Below are 21,656 nucleotides of genomic sequence, written 5' to 3' on the forward strand. Positions count from 1 at the left end.
TTTTAGGAAAGGCGAGAAAAACACCCCTGAATAAAAGCACAGTCATAGGAGGAACAAAACCAAACAGAAGCAACTGCATACGCAGGATGAGGAGCGAACGGTAACTTGTACACAGATGTGACCTAGGGCTACTCCTCCTAACCTGGAGGTTTGCGTATCCTTGTCTTCTGGGAGGGCACAACCACGGCCAAGATGTCTCGTCTTTTCTTCCTGTACATTTACTTTGGAAGATTATTTCCAGACTTGTGTTCTCCGCTGTCCATGTTGGTATTCACCTTTAAAGCTTGTCTTGGGCCAGCGTCGTTTTATATCTTTAACATTCTTCGTGTTTCCTCCATTTGGACCGGAAGCCTTTGGAAAGCAGGGGCTGCACCACATGGTTTTAACTATTAATAATAGGTGAAAACAGACAGTGATAAGAAGAGACGTTAGACACGAGCCATGCAACCCCAACAGTGAGGATGCCTGAATGAGACCTTCCAAGTGGCAACACCAGTTGACATGACAACGAAGCAGGAGAACGTCCCAAGGACTCACCCCTAGATGAGCTACAGGTAATGATGACTGCTCATGGAGAATCGGTATTCTCCAGAGCTCTCCCAATAGGTCATCCAATCTCAAGGGTCGTCCCTGAACACATATACATATGAGCAACACTAAACGGACTTTGTAAGTTACACATGCGCGGCACTGGTAACTAAAGAAGAGAGAGTGGATTTGAATTTGAGCGCGAGTAGGAAGAAATGGAAACGGTTTGAGCAGGGAGAGGTGGAAATAATGCCAACGAAGCACTTGTATATGAAATTCTAAAAAAAAATAAAAACGAATGAATTTATCACAAGACAAACCGCCATTAGCAGATCTAGGTAAGAGGGGCTGGTGATACAGGTCAGTTGGTGGCGTGCTTACCTAGTGTGAACAGAGCTTTGGGTGTGGTGGCACAGGTCTTTAATTGCAGCACTCTGGAGGTGGAGGCAAGAGAATCGGAAGTTCAAGGTCATTTTTAGCAACATAGTTTGGGGCTAGCCTGGGATATGTAAGACCTGTCTCAAGAGATGGGGAATGGAACAGGAGAGAAGGGATATGGCGCAAAACAATAGAAAATGCAGAATGCATTTCTCAGAGCACAGAATTTTCAATGGATTGTTGAGCAGCTTGGGGGTTTTCATGGGACACATCCCTGGGCTGATATGATTCCCATAGCCAATGTTCAGTGTTAGGAATGGTTTCTCTAACAATGTACTGAGGCTGTCCTAAACTGTCTCCTGAAATGCTCATAGCAGTGTGGGTGCTATTGCTTTCCCCACTTTGCAAGTGAGAAAGTAGCAACAAGGTTGTTGCGTGATGGACTTCAAGTCACGTGATTCACAAGCCTAAGAGCTGGCGTTTGAACAAATCATCTTGAGGTTCAAAGACCAAGCTCTCTACAGCAATTTCCTGTCCCAGTCTTTCCTGAGGTAAATCTGCATTTCAGGACTTTGCTATGCTTGCCTCGGTAGGGAAGCACCTAGCCCTGTCTGTCTTCAACCACCTGGGCTTCCTGTAACCAGCTCTTGGCCCTGAGGATTTCATGCGCCTGTGTGCGCGCCAAGATAGATTCAAACCCTCTGGTTGCGAAGATTAGCATCTAAGATCCAAATCTGCCTCCGCCTCTTGTCTCAGACTTACCCTACTCCCAGGCTGTTCTGGTGCTAAAGTGAGATGGGCAAGGAGCCAGAGAGGAGCTCAATGTTCTCCACCCATCAGGTATTGTTTGACACCTGCGTGGGGATTAAGAGGCCAGCTCTCAGGGACTCTGCTGCAGCACCGCCTGACAATGAACTCCACAAACTGCCAGGATTTCGCGTGGGAAGAGAAATCCACCAGGCATCTTGAGACCACGGGGATCAGTGTTGTGGAGAGAACGGCAACGTTGTGAGGGAGAAGTGAGAAACCAAGCCTGTGAAGTCAAAACCACACGGGTTCGACCCCACAGCTGCAAGGGCTTGGCTCACCCCGACATCCGCGTTGGAGATTTTCATTCAGAGTCAGCCTCCACTCTTGCCACAGACTCTTGCAGGGCAGGGAGTGGGGCAAGGGTGATGTTGATGTTGATGTTGATGAATAATAATTCCGGGCCGGTGCTGGCTCATCATATTACACACATAGTCGCATTTAATCCGAGGACTCAAGTCAGGTGCTGTTAACGCCCCTCCCCTTCTCTTACTAAGCGAGCACATTGAGATCGACAAATAGGAAAACTCAGAAAAGCAAGAAAAAACATGTCCAGGATTAAACAGTGAGGCTGGATTGCTACTCCAATGTATCCAGCGAACCTCTGACCTAAGTTCAGTTGCCCAGCGGGTTGCTTGTAATTCCAGCTTGGACTACAAAAAGGGACACGTATTGGAGCATCCCCCAAGAAGGAATTCAGATCTCAGCCCTGCCATGACCAGCAAGCTAAGCCGAGCCTCCTGGAGTCTCAGGTTCCGGTCTGTACAAAGGAGATGCCAATACCTCCAAGACCTATGGAGATTATGAGACCAGAGGCACACAGTAGGGCATGATAGCTATAAACATATCATTTTCCGAGGGAAAGTTCTCTGTAACCTAATTCTTCTACCTTCTTTTAGTAGTGCGTTTATTGAGGCACCAAGCCATCCTTACATATTTACTGAGGACCTACTACCTTCCAGAAATTGAGGTCTTTGCCTGGGGTCTGCCCTGTTCCTGACTGGGCCTTTCAGCCAGGATGGATCAAGTACCCAAGGTTCAGAATTCCAAACTCGGGTTGGGGATTTAGCTCAGTGGTAGAGCGCTTGCCTTGCAAGTGCAAGGCCCTGGGTTTGGTCCTCAGCACCGGAAAAAAAAAAGAGAGAGAGAACTCAGAAATCCAAACTCCAGTGGCTTAACCAAAGGGATACCCTGCTTCCCAAATTAGATGGTTGGAGGTAGGGATGGGGAAGCAGATTTGAGGACTCCGCACATCTACCTGCCTCAGGCTCTTCCTGTCTTTCTGCTCTGCTGGCTGCCTTCAGAGACCATCCCTAAACCAATCAGGTTCTGACAGCGATGACAAAAGAGAAAGTAGCTACTACAAGTATCTACAGTACCAGCTCAGGTGAGTATCGACCGGGCAAGCCTGGGAGACCTGCCAAGCACTGCTGGTTCCTAATTTAATCTCTTTGGATTTGAATATTCATTAACATATGAGGCTATAACTCTCCGTGTGAAGGAGTTAGGCACTCCTCATCGCCCTCTCTTCCCATCTGTACTGACCACAAGGATGCCCAACCATTCCATGCGTTGCCTCTGGGTGGGTGGGGTTCATACCCCCCTTTCCCCTCCTGTCTCCTCCCTTCTCCAACCCTTCCCTCTCCCCATTCCCTTTCCTTCCCTTCCCTCCCCATTTCTTTCTCCCTCCCTACTTGTCTCTCAGTATTGGTATTGCTAAGGAAGTGCAGGATATTGGCTACGAAAAAATGAGGTATGGCTGGGAGAAACACGGAGGATTGTGGGTCAGGGGAGGTGTGAAAGTCTTGTAGCCAATGAAGAAGATGGTAGACTTTGACTTAGGCTGTTTATCTTAGCACGCTGACCGTGTCACAGGTCCTAAGGTCCTGTCAAGTCGGAACTTGTAAAATGTAGGCAGCAGAAGAAAGAATGGAAGCCACAGGAACACATGATAGCATAAAGCAAACCTATGAAACATACTTGGTAGGCGATGACCCAAGGGCCAGACCTGACCTGCAACTGGTCTGTTATAAATGAGAATTTATGGGGCTGGGGATTTAGCTCAGTGGTAGAGCGCTTACCTAGGAAGCGCAAGGCCCTGGGTTCGGTCCCCAGCTCCGAAAAAAAAAAAAAAAAAAAAAGAACCAAAAAAAAAAATAAATGAGAATTTATAACATTCTAATTTGCGACTACCTGTTTATACATTATCCATGACGTTTTGATGGCTCCTGTGGCAGAGTTGAGTCATCTGGGCAGAGGCCATATGTTCCCCAAAGCCTGCATTGTTTGCTAGCCTGTCCTTTACAAGAGACGTTCCCTAAACCCCACTGTAGAACACACGTGCTAACCTCGTCACTCTTAAGAGAACGAGAAGAAAAGTTAGTATTCACGTTGATTACTTGTGTGCCCTTGGGTCACTGACTTAGCCTTTAGGAAGATTTTTTTTTCTTCTTCTTCCGGTTGCGAAATCAAGACCAGCGCTGTCTTCTTTAAAGGGATGTTGTAAGAGTTAGAGATGATGTTAACTGGCCCTCAGTAGGTGCTCAGTAAACAGAACCCACAGTGTCCATTACTGTGGGAGATTCTAAGCAGAGACTGGCATGGTAAAATGTACATTTTAGACAAAAGCCTAGACACCGTGTTGCTTTTCTAGAGTTCCTCAAGCCACGCGCCGTGAACTTGGTGACTTAAACAGCAAGGGAGCCTTAGGTGTGGAGGCCAGGAATCAGGTTCCGGGTGCTGGTGGAGTGTTTCTGTCTTAAGGAAAGCTCATTGGTGCCTTTGATTTCTGCTACTTAGATGGAAGTCTTTGCTTTTCCTCACCTGTAACAAGTTCTCAGAACCTTTACCTCAATTCACGTTCCTTTAGCAGAGATGTGCATGTCGTCTGGGTCCAAATCACCCTTTCTTCCTAAGGACACAGTCGTATGGGGTTAGAACCCTCCCTGATGACCTCATCTTAATGGCAGACTCTATTGCCAAATTCCTGGATCCTGGGAGTTAAGACTCTATTATCTCTGGGGAGATAGAATTCAACAGAGGAAATGAGGAACCTAACACATGCAAACATAGCAGTCCGAGGACTGGAAGGCGACTCACTGGATGGCCAAGGAGGTCCATGGTGGTCTGGTAAGAAGAGAGAGAAATGTGAAACCTCAGAAAAGAGTCTCCTTGTGAGATGTAGTGACTAGTGAGCTGACAGGGACACTGGAGGTGGTAGATGGCACCATTGTTGGTACTGAATGCTACTAATTTAGAAGGAAGGGATAGACCCACTGTGTTAGAATGGAGTTCTGTGAGGACAAGAATAACAAATTTTGTGGAAATGGTGAGTGAGCAAAAGAAAAGGACTTTTCTTGAACCTGCAATATATCATGTATCTGTCCAGAGCACTAAGTGGTAGCCTGGTGGGGTAGAGGCCTGGGTAATGACTCTTAATGGGTGGATGATATCATTGGATGTTGGGAAGACCAGATGCCAGGAGAAGGGTAGCCTGTGTTCTCACATCATGTTTCCAAACTTCTCTTTGATGACCATATTTAGACATTCACCCTCCTTCCTTCCCAGCCCATGGCATCCCACGCTTGTCAGGAACTGCCCTCGGTCCTGCACAAACACTCCCTGTACTGCCAGGTGATCACACCTGCAGGCATAAGGCCAGCCTGAGTGCTGATAGCTCCTGCCCAGGCAGAAAACAAACGTCAAGCTTGTAGTTACACAAACGTCAAGCTTGTAGTTAGAGCACATTTCTCCCGCCATAGGAACCTGGCCTCCCGTTTCTCAGAATGTCCGTCTGTATGATGACCACCTCTCAGGGTACTGTCCATGGGAAAAGAAGAGGATGCTGCCCCTTAGCCCTAAGCTACCACATTGTGAGTGTTTGATACATATTGGAATCTCCTATTGTCATAGTTGATGCCTGCAACTTGCTTATTGTTGTATCATCATAGACACCTACTCCATCCTGTGAATAGAATGATCTACCCTAAAAAATCAAATCCCAGAGACCCTTCTGCCTCCATTACCCTCAGTTCCTAAATGATATGGCCTTGCCCTGAAGTTTGATTAGAACCTTCATTCTATAGGCATAACCAATTAAACTATTGGCCATTGATTGATAGCTTAAATTTCACCTACCCTCTCTTAGCTAGAGGTATGGAGATTGGGCAGAAAATCCTCTTGACATGCTGCCCAATCCTGAAGCTATATGAGTTGGAGTGGGGGGGTCCCCAAACACCAGTCATCTCATTGTCATATAAAGAACAACTATTACTCTGGGGATACCCTGAGTCGTAGACTCTGTTTCCCAGGAAGCAGATAGACATCACACCATTTGGCCTCACGATGCTAACTCCAGGAATCCTCTCAGAAGCATCAGCGCTCCTCACTGCAGCAGTCTTGTCTGGGAAGTTCAATTTACTGACTATTTAGCTGTCTAGCACTCTTTGCTCAAAATGTTGGGTTTTTTGCACCAATGGTTTGAGAGACTTCCTTTATTATATATAGTTAACTCTGTAATCATGGAGGACGGTTCCAGGGCTACCTATAGACAGCGTCGTCCATAGATGCCCAAGTCCCCTTGATAAATAAGTATTGTATTTGCATAGGACAGGTGTATAGTCTTCAGTGTTCTTCAGGTGACTTTTGATTCCTATTCACACTAACTTCTATTTTCTAAAAAGTTTGTGTGTTTTCAGTATACACGTATTCCTTTAAAATATTTTCAATCCACTGTTACTTGAATCAGCAGAGGGAGAACTGGCAGGCATGGAGGGCTGACTGTGTCTAGTTTGCATACCTACTTGAGTGTCTTGTTGTCTTGCAATCGCATTAAAGAATATTACAGTATCCAATCCAGTTAGTTCCCTGGGTTGAGTTTCTTTTCTCTTTTTCTTTCTTTTTTTTTTTTCATCTTTATTAACTTGGGTATCTCTTATTTATATTTCGATTGTTCTTCCCTTTCCCGGTTTCCAGGCCAACATCCACTAACCCCTCCTCCTCCCCTTCTATATGGGTGTTCCCCTCCCCATCCTCCCCCCATTACCGCCCTCCCCCCAACAATCACATTCACTGGGGGTTCAGTCTTGGCAGGACCAAGGATTTCCCCTTCCACTGGTGCCCTTACTAGGCTATTCATTGCTACCTATGAGGTCAGAGTCCAGGGTCAGTCCATGTATAGTCTTTGGGTAGTGGCCTAGTCCCTGGAAGCTCTGGTTGGTTGGCACTGTTGTTCATATGGGGTCTCAAGCCCCTTCAAGCTCTTTTAGTCCTTTCTCTGAATGGGGTCCCGTTCTCAGGTCAGTGGTTTAATGATGGCATTTGCCTATGTATTTGCTGTATTTTTGCTGTGTCTCTCAGGAGAGATCTACATCCAGTTTCTGTCGGCCTGCACTTCTTTGCTTCATCCATCTTATCTAATTGGGTGGCTGTATATGTATGGGCCACACGTGGGGCAGGCTCTGAATGGGTGTTCCTTCTGCTTTTGTTCTAAACTTTGCCTCCCTATTTCCTCCCAAGGGTATTCTTGTTCCCTTCCCTCCCTATTTCCTCCCAAGGGTATTCTTGTTCCCCTTTTAAAGAAGCAGTGAAGCATTCACATTTTGGTCATCCTTCTTGAGTTTCCTGTGTTCTGTGCATCTAGGGTAATTCAAGCATTTGGGCTAATAGCCACTTATCAATGAGTGCATACCATGTGTGTTTTTCTGTGATTGGGTTACCTCACTCAGGAAGATATTTTCCAGTTCCATCCATTTGCCTATGAATTTCATAAAGTCACTGTTTTTGACAGCTGAGTAGTATTCCATTGTGTAGATGTACCACATTTTCTGTATCCATTCCTCTGTTGAAGGGCATCTGGGTTTTTTCCAGCTTCTGGCTATTATAAATAAGGCTGCTATGAACATAGTGGAGCACGTGTCTTTGTTATATGTTGGGGCATCTTTTGGGTATATGCCCAAGTGGTTTTTTTTTTTTCAGTGATTCTCTCATGTTGACATTTCCATGTGAACTTTCTAAGTGTATGCACATAGACAAGCCTCATATCATTAGACATAAGAACTACAGACCTGGGAGATGGTTCAGAGGATAGAACACTTGCTGGGTAATTGTGATGACTGCAAGTTCCTCCTTATGCATCTGAGAAACCTGTGTGGACATGGTGACCCACCTGTCACCCCAGTGTTTAGGAGGTGGAGACAGGAGGTTCCTGTAGGTGAGCTCTCCAGAAGACATCTGAGTTGGTGAGCTTTGGGTTTACTGATAAATAAGAGTAATTAAGGATGATACTTGAAATCAACCACACACACACACATTCTTACACAACTATGCATACACACACAAGTGTGCATACACTCACAGGACAGAACCTACTATGTTGTGCTTCCTCCAGGGAAGTCCCACAGTCAGTGAAAACTGAACTATGTCATGCAGTGATAAGGAATCACAGTGATCTAAGGTGGAGTTGAGGGACCGAAAGCTTTATGATTGACGTGTGGAACAAGTCAGCATGTCGCTGATCTGACACAAGGTGAAGAGATTTACACAGTACGCTGAAAAACAATGGCTTCTCTGTATTCGGTCACGAATTCACAGACTCACCAATGAATGCCACGGTGTGGTATTCACTCCCTTTGTATGATGTAGTGTTTCCCTTCCCTACCTTATGGTGTGGCACCTCCTCTCTTCCCCACCCCTCATAATGACGTGGTACCCCCTCCTGCTCCGTGATGTAGTATTTGTAAGACCCATAAATAAATGATGACAAAGCTAAGGAAAAACTTTTTCTGCTGCAAAATTGGCTAGAAGCCAAAGCTATCTCTCTTTTGCGGTTCATCTTTCTGTTTGGAAACATGGGTTCTGTGTTGCAGGAGCTTTGTGGCATCTGTATTGAGAGTTGGTGTCCAGAAGAAACTCTAATGTCTCCTGAAGAAAGTAATAGGCTTTGCAGTGATCATAAAATACTGCTTTTTATAGACGGGTGTTAATGGCCAAACCTCAGGAAAACGATATGAATTCTGATGTTGATACAAAAATAACTACCTACATGGTTCAGCAGTTAAGAGTTCTGGTTGCTCTTCTAGAGGACCAGAATTTGGTTCCTAGCACCCATGTTGGGAGTTGCACTACAACCTGGAGCTCTAGCTGTTGGAGCTATGATGCCTTCTTCTTGCCTCTGTGGGTACTGCATTCACATCTACATACCCATTTGCATGTGGTGGTGGTGGTGGTGGTGGTGGTGGTGGTGGTGATGATGATGATGATGATGATGATGATGATGATGATGATGATGATGATGATGATGATGATACCAAGGCTGTGTACTCAAGAAGGTTTAAAACACGTGGAAGTTGAACACATATCACAGAAAAGACTTTCAAAGGCGAGTGGCAAACATAAGTCCACCTATAAGACGCTTGCCTTTATTAGAACTAGGGAGGAGGTAGGTCTCCAGAAAGCCTCAGGGCAAATGTGTTGCTCGGCATGATGGCTCATTCCTACAATCCCAGCACTTGGAGGACCAGGATCCTCAGCCTCCCTTAGCTACATAGTGAGTTCAAAGCCAGCAGAGCTATACTGTTTCAAAACATATGACTTTGAGAGATAAGGTTCTTTAAAAAAAAATCAATATTGTAAGAAGAAATTTGGACACGGTCCTGTTTCCACTTGGATTCCTAAGAGCAAGGTGTTGTAGACCTCTCGGGGACAGGGCTGCTTCAAATGGCGTCTCCATTCCAAACAGTGTCTTCATTCCTTTCTAAAACACATTGTCACAGAGTGAGGGCCACTTTTTTGTCAGTCTTCTGCTGAGCCAGAGTACTTGACTTGGAGAGAAGAGGAAGAATTAAGGAGAGGCAATCAGATCATACTCAGGATGAAGTCTAACATCCACCTTCTCTAGGGTCTGTGCTGGTGAAGAAGGAGAACAAGGAGTCTGTACTGTGTGAAGGAGCTTCTTGCTTTTCGAGGAAAACAAGGGTGCTCACCTGCAAGCTCAGCTTCCGACCTGTGTGTCTAAGCTCCTCCTACTCCTCCTTGATGAACACAGCAGGATTTGGGTCCCCTCCCCCATCCCAGTCCCTCTCTCCTCTTCTCTCTCTCTTCATTTGAAAACATGGAATCTGTATACTATTTATCTCTGGATTGAACTGAGTGTTTATGGTGAATGAAAAAAGAGAAATAAAGTTTAGCTTTGCCTTAGCTACTGTTTTAATGCTGTGAAGAGACATCATGACCAAGGCAGTTTATAGCAAAAAAGCATTTAGCTGGGTCTTTCACAGGGAGAAGCCATGAACATCGTGGCAAGAAGCACGACCATTGGCAGACAGGCAGGCATGGTGCTGGAGCAGTAGTTGAGAGCTTACATCGGACCCACAAGGTGAAGACATAGAGAAAATAAGACTGAGCTTGGCATGAACTTTTGAAGCTGCAAAGCCCACCCTCAGTGACACACTTTGTCGAACAAGGCCACACCTCCTAATCCTTCCAAAACAGTTCTACCAACTATGGACCAAGTATTCAGATACACGAGCCTATGGGGGCCATTCTCATTCAAACTCCCACAGTCTCTCACATTAAAAGGATACATTTTATTTTGTTATTTTGTTATCTAATAGATAACATTTTAATATCCACTCAATCTAAAAAGGTCAAGAAACCATTTTGAAATAGCTAAGCTATAACTGGATGTGATAGGCCAGTAAGAACGCCTCCTTTCCCCTCCCTTTTCTGAAGAGAAAAAGGGAAGGTGGTAGAGGATGGTAGTGGAGGGGATGGGGTGGAGGGGGAGGATGGGGAGGAGGGAGGGAGAACTGCTGTGGGGGTGAAAAGTTAATTAATTAATTAATTTAAAATTTCAAAATTGAATGCCTCTTTTCCTAGTATTATATTCACTTTCCTAGGCTGTATCTTTGTCTTGGTTTGGTTTATAGTTTCAGAAGCTTAGAATTCAATGCATTTTTCTCTCTCTGTGTCTCTGTGTCTCTGTTGTGCTGTAAGTAATGCCCACTATGTATAACCTTTATTTAAATTCAATATATCAGACTTCTATTTAGAAAACTTAAATGCCATATCATTTTGAGGCTGTTATTTAAATATGCTGCATTTCCCTTATGAATTGAAAGATTTTTTAGAAAGGGAAGATTAATTTCAAATGAAGTTAAGTGTAAGTACCACTGTTATTTAGTAAAGTTTGGCTTTAATATATATATTTTTTCTCAAAAATAAAAAAGCATATATATAATATATATACACACATACACACATATGTACATATATGCTTTTTATTTTGAGAAAAATAATTTATTTTTATTTTTATTTATTTTTATTTTTTTTATTTTGTAGCCCTGAAACTCAGTCTGTAGACCAGGCTGGCCTTGAACTCATAGATCTGCCTGCCTCTGTCCCTGATTGCTGATATTAAAGGGGTATGCCACAACTGCCAGGCTAATTTTTCTTTTACTATTTTGTCTTTTTTTCCCCTGTCAGAGCTAAGGACCAAACCCAGGGCTTTGCGCTTGCTAGGCAAGCGCTCTACCACTAACCTAATTCCCCAACCCCTAATTTTTTCTTTTAAACAAGAGGAAAAATTCCCTATTCTTATGCATGCTATATATCACACAAACTAATATTCTATAATATAATTTTAAGATTTTTTAGCCCTATTTGAATAAAGTTTTAAAAATAGAAAGTTTAAAGGGAGCAGATAAGGAATGAAAATTTCCTTTTAACTATATTCCAGGTTTATATTAAAGTTCATAGTCTTAATGGGGAGAAAGGTACCACAGGAAAGATTTAATTGGTAGTCAAAATAAAGTAAAACAAGACAAAACCTCACAACGGAATCATTGAAGATATTGTCTGCTACGGCAAATCGTTATTGGGCTAAGAAATCTATATTCCACTGGTAATGCTGGCACACCAGGCGCTGTGCTATGATATGCAGGGTCTTGGGAAACGGGAGTCATTTCAAGGGCTGGAAAGTCTAAAGATTCCTGTAGGGGTCCCGGGTCTACTGCACCATAGGGCATGGCCGCTTCGGGAGGCAGGATGCAGGAAGTTGACCATGCTTTAGGTCAACCAGGAACCGGGCTGCCTTTCATGGTCCCACAGACTCCTTGGCTAATTCACCAACCCACCCGGGATCACCAGCAGGCATTGGAGCCAGGCAAAAGACTAGGCTCACTTCATGCCTCAGTTTCCTTATTGGCTAACAGTGTCTGCTGCTGTCAATCATAGATTAGCTTCTCTTTCATTGGCTGCTACCTCTGCTTGGCCCCACATTATTTGGTCGGGTAGACAGCTCCTGTGGTTCAGTGGCCTCTCACTTCCTTAAAGCTCCCTCCCCGCACCCTTCTTACTCTCTTTTTTCACATTTGGACCACTTCCACCTTTCTGGGTCCATCACAGCCACTCATCGGCACTCCTTCCCAAGTCAGCCAATGCCATGTTATTTATGGTGTAGTTTATCTTATTTGAGTATGATCCAGGTCCTTTCTGTCCTTGAGCCCTTATTTGTCACTTGTCCTAATGACAAGTCCCTGCTGAGGTGTATTAATAGCCGATGACTCATTCACAGCGCCATTCAACAGTACAGCCACAGGAGCCACTCAAGCAGGAAGACGGGAACACACTGACTTCACTGGTGGTGCCCTCAGATAAGGTCAGCTCCCCATAGGCGGTGGCGGTGATGGGGCTTTATTATAATCCGCTCGTCCTCTCATACAGGTTACTTCTTTAAGCTTCCCTTACCTGTGCCAACTGGGTAGTTTCCACTTTGCAAAGGAAGACATAGAAGCTCTGAAATGTCAGCTGACTCGCTGCTGCAGCTCTCAGTGGGCACATTCACGAACCAGAAGCATAGTGTATTCCATTCCCGAGTGCACGATTTCCCGCCCCACTGACTGCCGGCGGTAAATGTAGAATTTCCCGAGCTGTTTCAAGGAGACTTTGATGCCCACCTGGACATTATATTTCTACTCGGAATCTCAGAGCATTCAAACGTGCTTGGTAGCTGGTTCGCCAGTGTACTCCGTTGAAGCATCTCTTTATAGGCACAGCACGTGGGCTTATGGATGGGTTGGCCGTGTTTCTGAGCCTCTTTGCCAGGCTTGTCCCTGTTACCCCAGGACACAAGAGCTGCCAGCGTTTGTAGCATGCATGAGCCTAATTAGCAGTTCGAAGCGATCAGAACATCAAGTGCCTTCCTCTTTCTGCTCTGGAGACTTTCAACCACGCCTGCAGCACTGTTCTCCATAACACATAACATCCCCTGCCCTCCGAGGTAGGCTCCAGCATGGGCTTCCTTGTACATCACGTTGCTCATATCACAGGGCATGTGAGCTGCTGTGCTAGAGATGCTTGTGTCCCTCAGAGGCACCTGCTATGGGACTCCGGAGTGTTTGTCTCAGATAATGTGTTCCATTGCAAAAAGAAAAAGAACCAATATTAATTAGGTGGAATTCCCAAGCCAAACATTATGCTAGGATTCTAAGAGAGAGGAACTTTTCACGCCATTTATCAATGCATCTCCAAATAACACCGAAAGCAGAGGATGCTCCCAAGTATGCTCTGTCGAGGTGAGGCTGCCAAAGGCAAATTAGGAAGAGACAGTTTCTAGAACATAGGGAAATCACAAGCTTTGGAGCAAGTAATTACAAACACCACAGATGTGTGTGATGTTCGCAGAGCAATCAGTATTACTGCTGAGGTGAGCATTGGCTTCTTGCCCACAGCTGCTGGGGTTCTCCTCGAATCCCATTACTATCTGCTTCAGTGACTCCCCCAGCATCTTTAGAAGATAGACAATCACGGAACGCTGTTTCTCTTGCAGGAAATGGGGTCTAGCGAATTAATGAACTTGTCCAAGTTACCATCATCACAGATTAAAGAAACAGTTTTGTATAGGCATTGAGGCAAGATGTGCAGTGGTTATGAGCGCGAAGGGACCAGGCTCCACGGTTTCAAACTTAAGTCTGTTTTCTCATTGTTTCTTCTAAGAGCAATGTCTCAGCTCTCTGAATCTTCTCTGTCTTCGTACAAAGTAAAGGTTATGATCCCTCTCACTCATGGTTGTTTCTTATGTTACATATAAGGAAATGGAACCAAGGTTGTAGTCTAGGGTCCAGGGCCAAGTGGCAAGGCTGCAGCTCTGCAAAGTTGATAGATGCACCGCAGTCATTGGTGCCTGCTTACGTCCCAAGTAACGGTGATGTCAAGTTCATTCACCGCCCTTCTGACAGTGGTGTCTGCTATGTTCCAAGACCCAGTTTAATCCTGCTGGAGCTCATCTTAACAGTCTTTACCACTAGAGCATTGTAGGGTTGGGGTCTTTGAGGACTAACATCCTTCCCTGGAGACTGGGTTGCTTCTCTCAGGAATGGATGCGTTTTCAGAGAGAAGATTGTTGTAAAGCACCTGCTGTCTTCTACCCCCTTCTCTTTTCCACAAACCCTGCTTGCCACACTCACACACACTCCTGCCATATGATACCATCCACCACATTAGAACCCATCATAGGGCCCATGCAACCAAAACACCCGAACTCTCCTGCCTCTAGAGCCATGAGATGAAGTCTTCTCTTTGTAATCCTTCCAGCCTCTGGTGTTGTTCTAGCCACAGAAACAAACTGGGCTAAGATGATCTCAAAGAAAGCGAAACTATGGTGAAGTACTGAAGAGCCTCCTAAACTCACTGGCCCTCGATTGTCTGAGAGCCTGCTCTGTACACACTAACAAAGCGTCTACCAGGAGCCCCATTAACCTCAATGCTTTCAAGAGCAATGTGTTTAGATATATGCTCTGGGGTGTGTGTGTGTGTGTATGTGTGTGTGTGTGTGTGTGTGTGTGTGTGTGTATGTGTATGAAGGTGGGCAGAGAGTTTGAGATCTTCTGTGTGGGTGTTTGGGTGCTTGGTTAGGGTGGGGATTTCTACGGCAGAAGGGTTTTCTTTTGGAGAAAAGGGAGAATAAATAGAATGAATATGAATGGGATGTAGGCAAATGGTCCCCATGGAAACACTTCAAACTTCCACAAGTGAGTATTGTGTAACTGCTTTTTGAAGGTTACATTGCCAAGTCTATTTGTTCTCTGAGCATGTCAGTGGACAGCAAGCCTGGTATCTGTTCTGGGACACACACACACACACACACATATACACACACACACACACACATACACACACACACACACACACACACACACACACACACACACACACACACACATGCATTCCGGTTGTGCTGTGCTGGGGCTTCTTAGCTGTCAACACATCCTTGACTTTGCACTTTGCTCTGGTGCCAGATGATAACCACCATTAACATCTTGAAAATGCTGGCAGGTTCACAAGCCAGCCCTCACCTTGGGCTGGAGTGTTCTAGAACAGAACAGCTCCTCCTCCTCTTCCCACCCTTCATCACAACCTTATTAGGACCAAACATGTTTTCTCCTTTACCTCAGACATGTGTCTTCTTGTCTGGCTTTCCTCCTGTCCAGATTTGTGAAGAGGATTCATGGAAAGCCCCGATCCTTATCTGAATAACATTCACTTCTATGAGGCGTTGGATGTCTTGCTTTCTACCCACATCCCAATCCTGTACAGCAGGGCGCTCACGCACAGTGAACTGGCAGACTATTGTTCTTATCTCATTTAACTGAGCACCAAGTTTGGACTCTTCTTCTAATTATCTCTCCTAACTATCAGCTTCTTGTGACCTCAATCAGTTCTACCCACCTTCAGATCCCTAACTCATCACCAGGGCTTCTGTATGGAAGCAACAGCTGCGTCTTCTTATCTTCCTTCTTTCCCCAAGCAAATCTACTCCTAGTTTACTTTCTAAAATGCAGATCTGAGCTTATGAAACCCTTCTTCAAAACTCTCCAATGTTCTCCTGGTGTCTCCAGGGCTATGGGCTGGCTTATGGTAGAGATTTATAGAACAAAATGGACCAGAACTTTCTTATTCTACCTGTGGGATACCCATTCTGAGGACTCTTTAGATGACTTTGTTTTGAAAAGTGCATTGAAGTTGACACATAGAAGAGACGCTTTGTTATTTCTTGAGGAAAAGCTCTATCTATGATTTTTTTTTTCGGTTCTTTTTTTCGGAGCTGGGGACCGAACCCAGGGCCTTGCGCTTCCTAGGTAAGCGCTCTACCACTGAGCTAAATCCCCAGCCCCTATGATTTTGATTTTAGTGGCTCACAGGATTTTCTGGGGGGAAAGCTGTGTTTTCATATTCCAACAAGAAATAGGATGTTGGAACAAAAAGGGACTGGACCCCTTGACACTATGCATTTTTTTCCCTTTCCTAGTCACAGACTGAAGGACACGGATTCAAAAGGCACAGAGAAATACATGAGTTCTCACTACGACCCTCAGTTCCCTGTTCACAGAAAACAGCATAGCTCTTCACTCTCAAACACCAGGAAAACACAAAGAACAGCTTTGATTTTAATTTCATGACTTGATCTCCTCAGGAGGTATTAGGTATTAACTAGAATGATGTTGAGGGCATGGGGAAACTGAGGCACAGAGCAAGAAGAGGAAGTGTTTCTAGGCCACAATTGATAGTCAGTCTCACCTTCTGATTCATAAAACACACACGATAGCTCTCTAGATCACCACCCTACTGTGATGGCAATTTAGGGTTGTCAACTTGACTGCATCTGGAATTAATTAAAACCCGAGGATGGTGGGGCACACCTGTCAGGGATTTTTTTTTTCTTAACTGGATTATTTGAAGTGGAAAGATTCACTCTGAGGTGGGAAGACAGACCATTAATCCAGATCTTTTGGTTTTGTTTTTTGCTTTTTTTTGAGGCAGGGTTTTCTGTGTAGCCCTGGATATTGAGGAATTCACTCTATAGAACAGGGTAGTCTAGAACTCAGAGATCCACTTGCCTCTGTCTCCCATGCTAGAACTAGAGGTGTGTACCATGATGCCTTAGCCAATCCAGATCTTTTGAGGTGGGAAGACCCTCGTCTAATCCAAACCTCACCTTCTGCCAGCAGCCTATAAAAAGGAGATGAAAAAAGGAAAAGTCTGTCTTTCTGTCTGTCTGTCTGTCTGTCCGTCCATCCACCCATCCACCCATCCATCCATCCATCCATCCATCCATCCATCCATCCATCCATCCATCCATCCATCCATCTATCTATCTATCTATCTATCTATCTATCTATCTATCTATCTATCTATCTATCTATCTATTTATCTATCTTGCCTGCTTTCTCATGTTCTCCCTGGCAAGTTCATTCCTTCATGAACATTAGAGCCTTTATCTTTGGGACTCTGGTATAAACTGAAGATCAGTTGAGACATCCAGCTTCTTGGACTGAACAACTACTGAACTCTAGGACTTTCCATTCATAGACAGCCATTGTTGGATTAGTTGGACCATAGGCTATAGGTCTTGCTAATAAATCCCCTTTGTGTGTTGGGGTGGGTGGAGTGAAGGGAATTCATTCTATAAATTCTGTTACTGTAGGGAACCCTGCTTAATGCACCTACAATAATGAAACTGCAGTCAGGAAAACCGTGAAACATACAAAGCAGGCAACCATTTTAGCCTTGACTCTTCCCCTCTCTATATGGGAGATCATCACTTTTTTTCTGGGTCTAAAATTATGGGGCTCAAGGAAAAGTGACCCTGGGTATGGCCAAGCCACTGTTCTATACATTGTATGTAAATTATCTCAATTGTTATATTTTCCGTAAAAGTAAAAACACCAAAAAAATTCATATTTTTAGTCAAATTTCTATACTAGATTTGAATATATGTCTCTCTGATTTATAATTAATTATTTAATTAATTAGTTTGTTCTTTTATCCTCCCTGCCCTGAGTCTCATGAGCAGAAAAAGTATATATCTATAAAATCAAAATGGAGGATTTAAGAGGTTTAAAGACAGGCTGAAATAGCCACCCCCATACTCATAAACAGCCCTAAGTATCTCATACCCAGGACTCTTATGTCCTATACCTTGTAAACCACATCTTAGGCTTCAGTGTAGAGATTGAATGTGGGACCTCAGGCTTTCCTATGTGGTTCTTCAAACGAAGACATGTGGATGAAATGTCATGGTGGGTGGTTTGACAGTATGCGGTAGGGTGAAGGCACATTACCCTTGCTTATAAACCTCAGTTTACAGAAATCATTTATCTCAATTATTTGTTCATTGAGTGAGTTCTTTCTAAGACAGTCCCTGCAAAGCTTACCACTGCTGCTTCAACTAATTGATTCACTCTACCTTCTTCATTTTCATTTGTTTCCATGTCAACCATTGGTTTATTGTGTATCTTTTGGTTTTAGAATTATTGACTTGTATCCTATCTTATTGATGTGATTATGTGCTCATGTCTATCTTCCCTTTCCTTGGGTAGACTAGGTTCCACTCATTTCCTAAGTTATTTTGCTCAGTTTTTACTCTTCTGCTCCCTTAAAAGAGATTACTTCGTATATTTGTAATACATTTCAATTACTTTGTCACATTTTGCTTTATATTCCAGTCTTCTAGATTAACTATTTTGAAACTTCATATATTGTAAATGTCACTTTTATTTCCTCAGATGAGGCTCTCAGATGCTTACTGCTGAATAAGTTCACCCTTTCTGAACTCTGGCTGGCTGGTTCAACTCAGCTGTTCTGGCTCAAAGACCTCTCCAAGCTGACTGATTCAAACTGGCTTCTCTCAGCATCATACTGGATTGTTCCTCTTGGCCTCATACTAACATCGGCAATCTGTTTTAATCTTTTGGCTCCTTCTTATTCTATGGCTTCAACTGCCTTTTCAGATCTTCACTGAGCTGCATGTACTCATTCATGAACTTAACTCCACTGCACTGCACTGCACTGACTCCCAACTAACTCACTCTCTCTCCCTGCCTGCTCTTCAATAGCTTCTCTTTCCTGTGCTGTTCTCCTGAGAGTTGGACATATCCTATCTCAGGATTGTTCTGTCAAATTTGTGTTACTTTGTTTGCTCCTGAATTCAACATTACTTTCAAACACGGCTGCTTCTTTCTACAAACTAATTTTACCCTAAAGGTGTGTACTAAGGCTATGTCTGTATTCCAGTCAGAGGGATTAAAGATGTGTGGTATGTCTGCATTCCAGCTACATCACACAGACCTAGGTCTTTGCATATGTCTCTTGCCAGAGTAGCCATGTCCCTGGATTAAATTCCTCTACAATATATATTAAGATTTACTCTGTGTACGAAGTAGTTGTGGGATTAGGGTTTTTTTGTTGTTTGTTATGTGCTTTATTTTCCTTTTTCAACAGTTTATATACTATTTAACAGTGCATATATTTCATATGTACGATATTTTGTAATCATATTACTTTCTGTTGTCTCCCTCCCTTTCTCTGAGACTGTCCTTCTTCCTAATTCTCCAGTGGATACGCCATTAGAGAAAATGACACTCTATCCTCACAGTTAATAGTCAACTGTTCTTATAGACAGCATGGGGGCCTCATGGTTACCTCCTCTATGTATGATGGAAAGTTAGAGGGCCCAATCCTATACAGGCACCCATAGCCTCTGTCTGTTCAAGGGTAAAACACCATGTCTTTCTTCTTCCTCTTCTGTGATATTTCAGGAGTCTTAATGGGTAGCTCTAGGGTTTGGACAAATTAACTCTGTCGTTTGTTCACCACTGAAGGGTAATATAAAGCAGATTCGCTATCTTAAATCAATCTCTTGTCCCCACCATGTCAAGCTTTTCCCACCCCTGGGTGCCTGACAGCCACCCATATGATAATTGACTCTGTAGATTTCCATTTTCAGAAAATCAGGTAAAAGGGGGTTACGTGGTATATAGTCGTTTCTGGCTGGTTTCTTTCACTTAGTGAATTCACGTGTCTTTGCGTGTTTTTATAGTTAATTCCCTTTAATTGTCCAGTAATATCCCACTGTACAGCTTGCTTACACATTTACTTAGTGCAGAATACCTTGGTTGCTACTAATTCTTTTGATGATTATGACTAAAGTCCATGTAAACCTTACAGTCTGGCTAGGGATGCAGCACACGTGTTAGAGTGGTGAATTAGTATGCCCTGGGAGTAATCACCAGGGCTACAGAAGCCAGGCGTGGTGGTGCATGCCTATAATATTGGGGGGGGGGGTCACCCATGGGAGGTAAAGACAGAAGGATTGGGTAATCCTTATCTATGTAGTAAGTTTGGGGCCAGCCTGGGATACATGGGACTTTGTCTCAAAAAATCACTTATATTAATAAAAATCTTGCTAAATGAAAGTTTTCAAATACGTTCTATGTATGATCGGTGAGTCATGTGGTGAGATTTGTTATTGTAGAGTCTATTCAAGGGATTCTTCCGGGAAAGCTTAGCGTCTGTCTGGAGAAGAGTGAAAGGTAGGACCTTTGTGTCCTACCATGTGCAAGATACAATTCAAAGTGGATTACAGACCCAAGATCACTAGAAGAAATAAAGCAGAGCAAATGATTGACAGTGCAGAGAGGCAATCTGCAGAGTGGGAGTGCTTCCAACTCATTCAGCTGAGAGGGATTAACATGGGAAGCATAGAAAGCCAAATGTACTGCTAGCACAGAAGCAAATAGCATGACTGAGGGGTAGACAAAAGAGCAAAAAAATAAAAAAATGAAAGCAAAAGGCAAATGACTGGCCAATAGCTACATAAAAACATGCTCAGTATTTTTAATCTCCAGAAAAATACGAGATAGCCCCTTACACCTGGCATGGTGATGGTTATCAAGTAGACAAGAAACACGTTGACAAAAGATGTGGGGGGGGGAGCATCCTTTTATAAATCATTATAACTATGTATTAGGATTGTCAAGATGGGCAGAGTCATTACAATGGTATATATTACAAAGGGGGATTTGTTAGATTGGCTTACATCATACAGGTTAGGTAATCCAACCATAGCAGGAGAGGCTGAGGAGCCAGTAGCTTCACAGTCTATGAAGCTGAACGTTTCAACTGTCTCAATCTGGAGTGGAAGTCAGGTTGGTCACTGGTCAGTGGAGAATAACAAGAGCAACCACAGAAATAGAATAGATGTGTGTACCATTAAGGATTGTAGTGGGCAGACAAAAGCCTTTGCCATCAGACCTTCATATTTGGGTTGCCCTTGGCAGATGCCCTCCACTCTGGGATGTGGTTTTTCCCTCTCAGTTAACCCTTCCAGAAACCACTCTAAGGAACCCATCTAGAGATGTAACTCTTGGTTGACCAGAGTTCTTGTCAAGTTTACGAGCAATATTAACCACCACAACTCACTGTGGAATCAGTAACGGATTGGGAATTAAAATGGAAGTTCTTCCTAACATTGAAGATAGAAATGCCATGTGACCCACCAGTCCCGATTCCGGGTAAGAACTAAGAAATAAATTCAGCACACTGAGAAGACATCTGCATTCTCACGCTCACCTCAGCATTATTTGGAATAGCCTAGACACTGAGCAAATCTGTGTCCATCACAGGAAAATGGTGAGAAAATATGGTGTATCTTTACAGTGAGATTCTATTTAACTGTAAAAGAGAAGGAAACCATGAATTTTGTAACAACGGGGATAGCTTAAAGGAAATTAATTGAAGGCTAAATGTTTAGTGTTTTTGACACCAGGGAAGGTGACAAGTAAGATAAATATGCTAATTTGCTACATTTATCCAGTTTGTACATATGCATCTAACACAGTTTGTATACTATACATATACACATTTTTAAACCAAAGAAACCTTCAAATTCTTCCAACATGACTGCCATTTTGAATCCCTACCAACAACAACTATAGTTTACAATTGTGATAGTTGTAATTTTCAACTTGACATAATATAGACTCACTTGGGAAGAAAGTTTCGATTAGGAATTGTTTAGATCAGGTTGGCCTGTGGGCATGGCTATGGGGAATTAATTTGATTACTTAAATTGATGTGGGAAGACCCAGCCCACAGTGGGTGGCACT

The 21,656-nt window shown here is 43.7% G+C and overlaps 2 long non-coding RNA genes across 2 annotated transcripts in view; one reads left to right on the forward strand and one right to left on the reverse strand.

The window, feature by feature from the left end:
* Positions 1-9,098: 9,098 nt before the first annotated feature.
* On the reverse strand, positions 9,099-13,000 carry LOC100910949 (uncharacterized). The gene is made up of 2 exons (XR_146072.5): positions 12,460-13,000; positions 9,099-9,533 (listed from the first exon to the last, which is right to left on the reverse strand). It is a non-coding gene; the product is annotated as an uncharacterized LOC100910949 (long non-coding RNA).
* The window catches only part of LOC120093543 (uncharacterized), a 94,980-nt gene continuing 85,347 nt past the window's right edge, over positions 12,024-21,656 (forward strand). Inside the window, exon 1 of the long non-coding RNA XR_005486795.2 lies at positions 12,024-12,370. This is a non-coding gene — a long non-coding RNA (uncharacterized LOC120093543). The remainder of the gene's footprint in view (positions 12,371-21,656) is intronic.

The sequence above is a fragment of the Rattus norvegicus genome, chromosome 7 (genome assembly GCF_036323735.1).
Source record: "Rattus norvegicus strain BN/NHsdMcwi chromosome 7, GRCr8, whole genome shotgun sequence".
Taxonomy (NCBI): domain Eukaryota; kingdom Metazoa; phylum Chordata; class Mammalia; order Rodentia; family Muridae; genus Rattus; species Rattus norvegicus.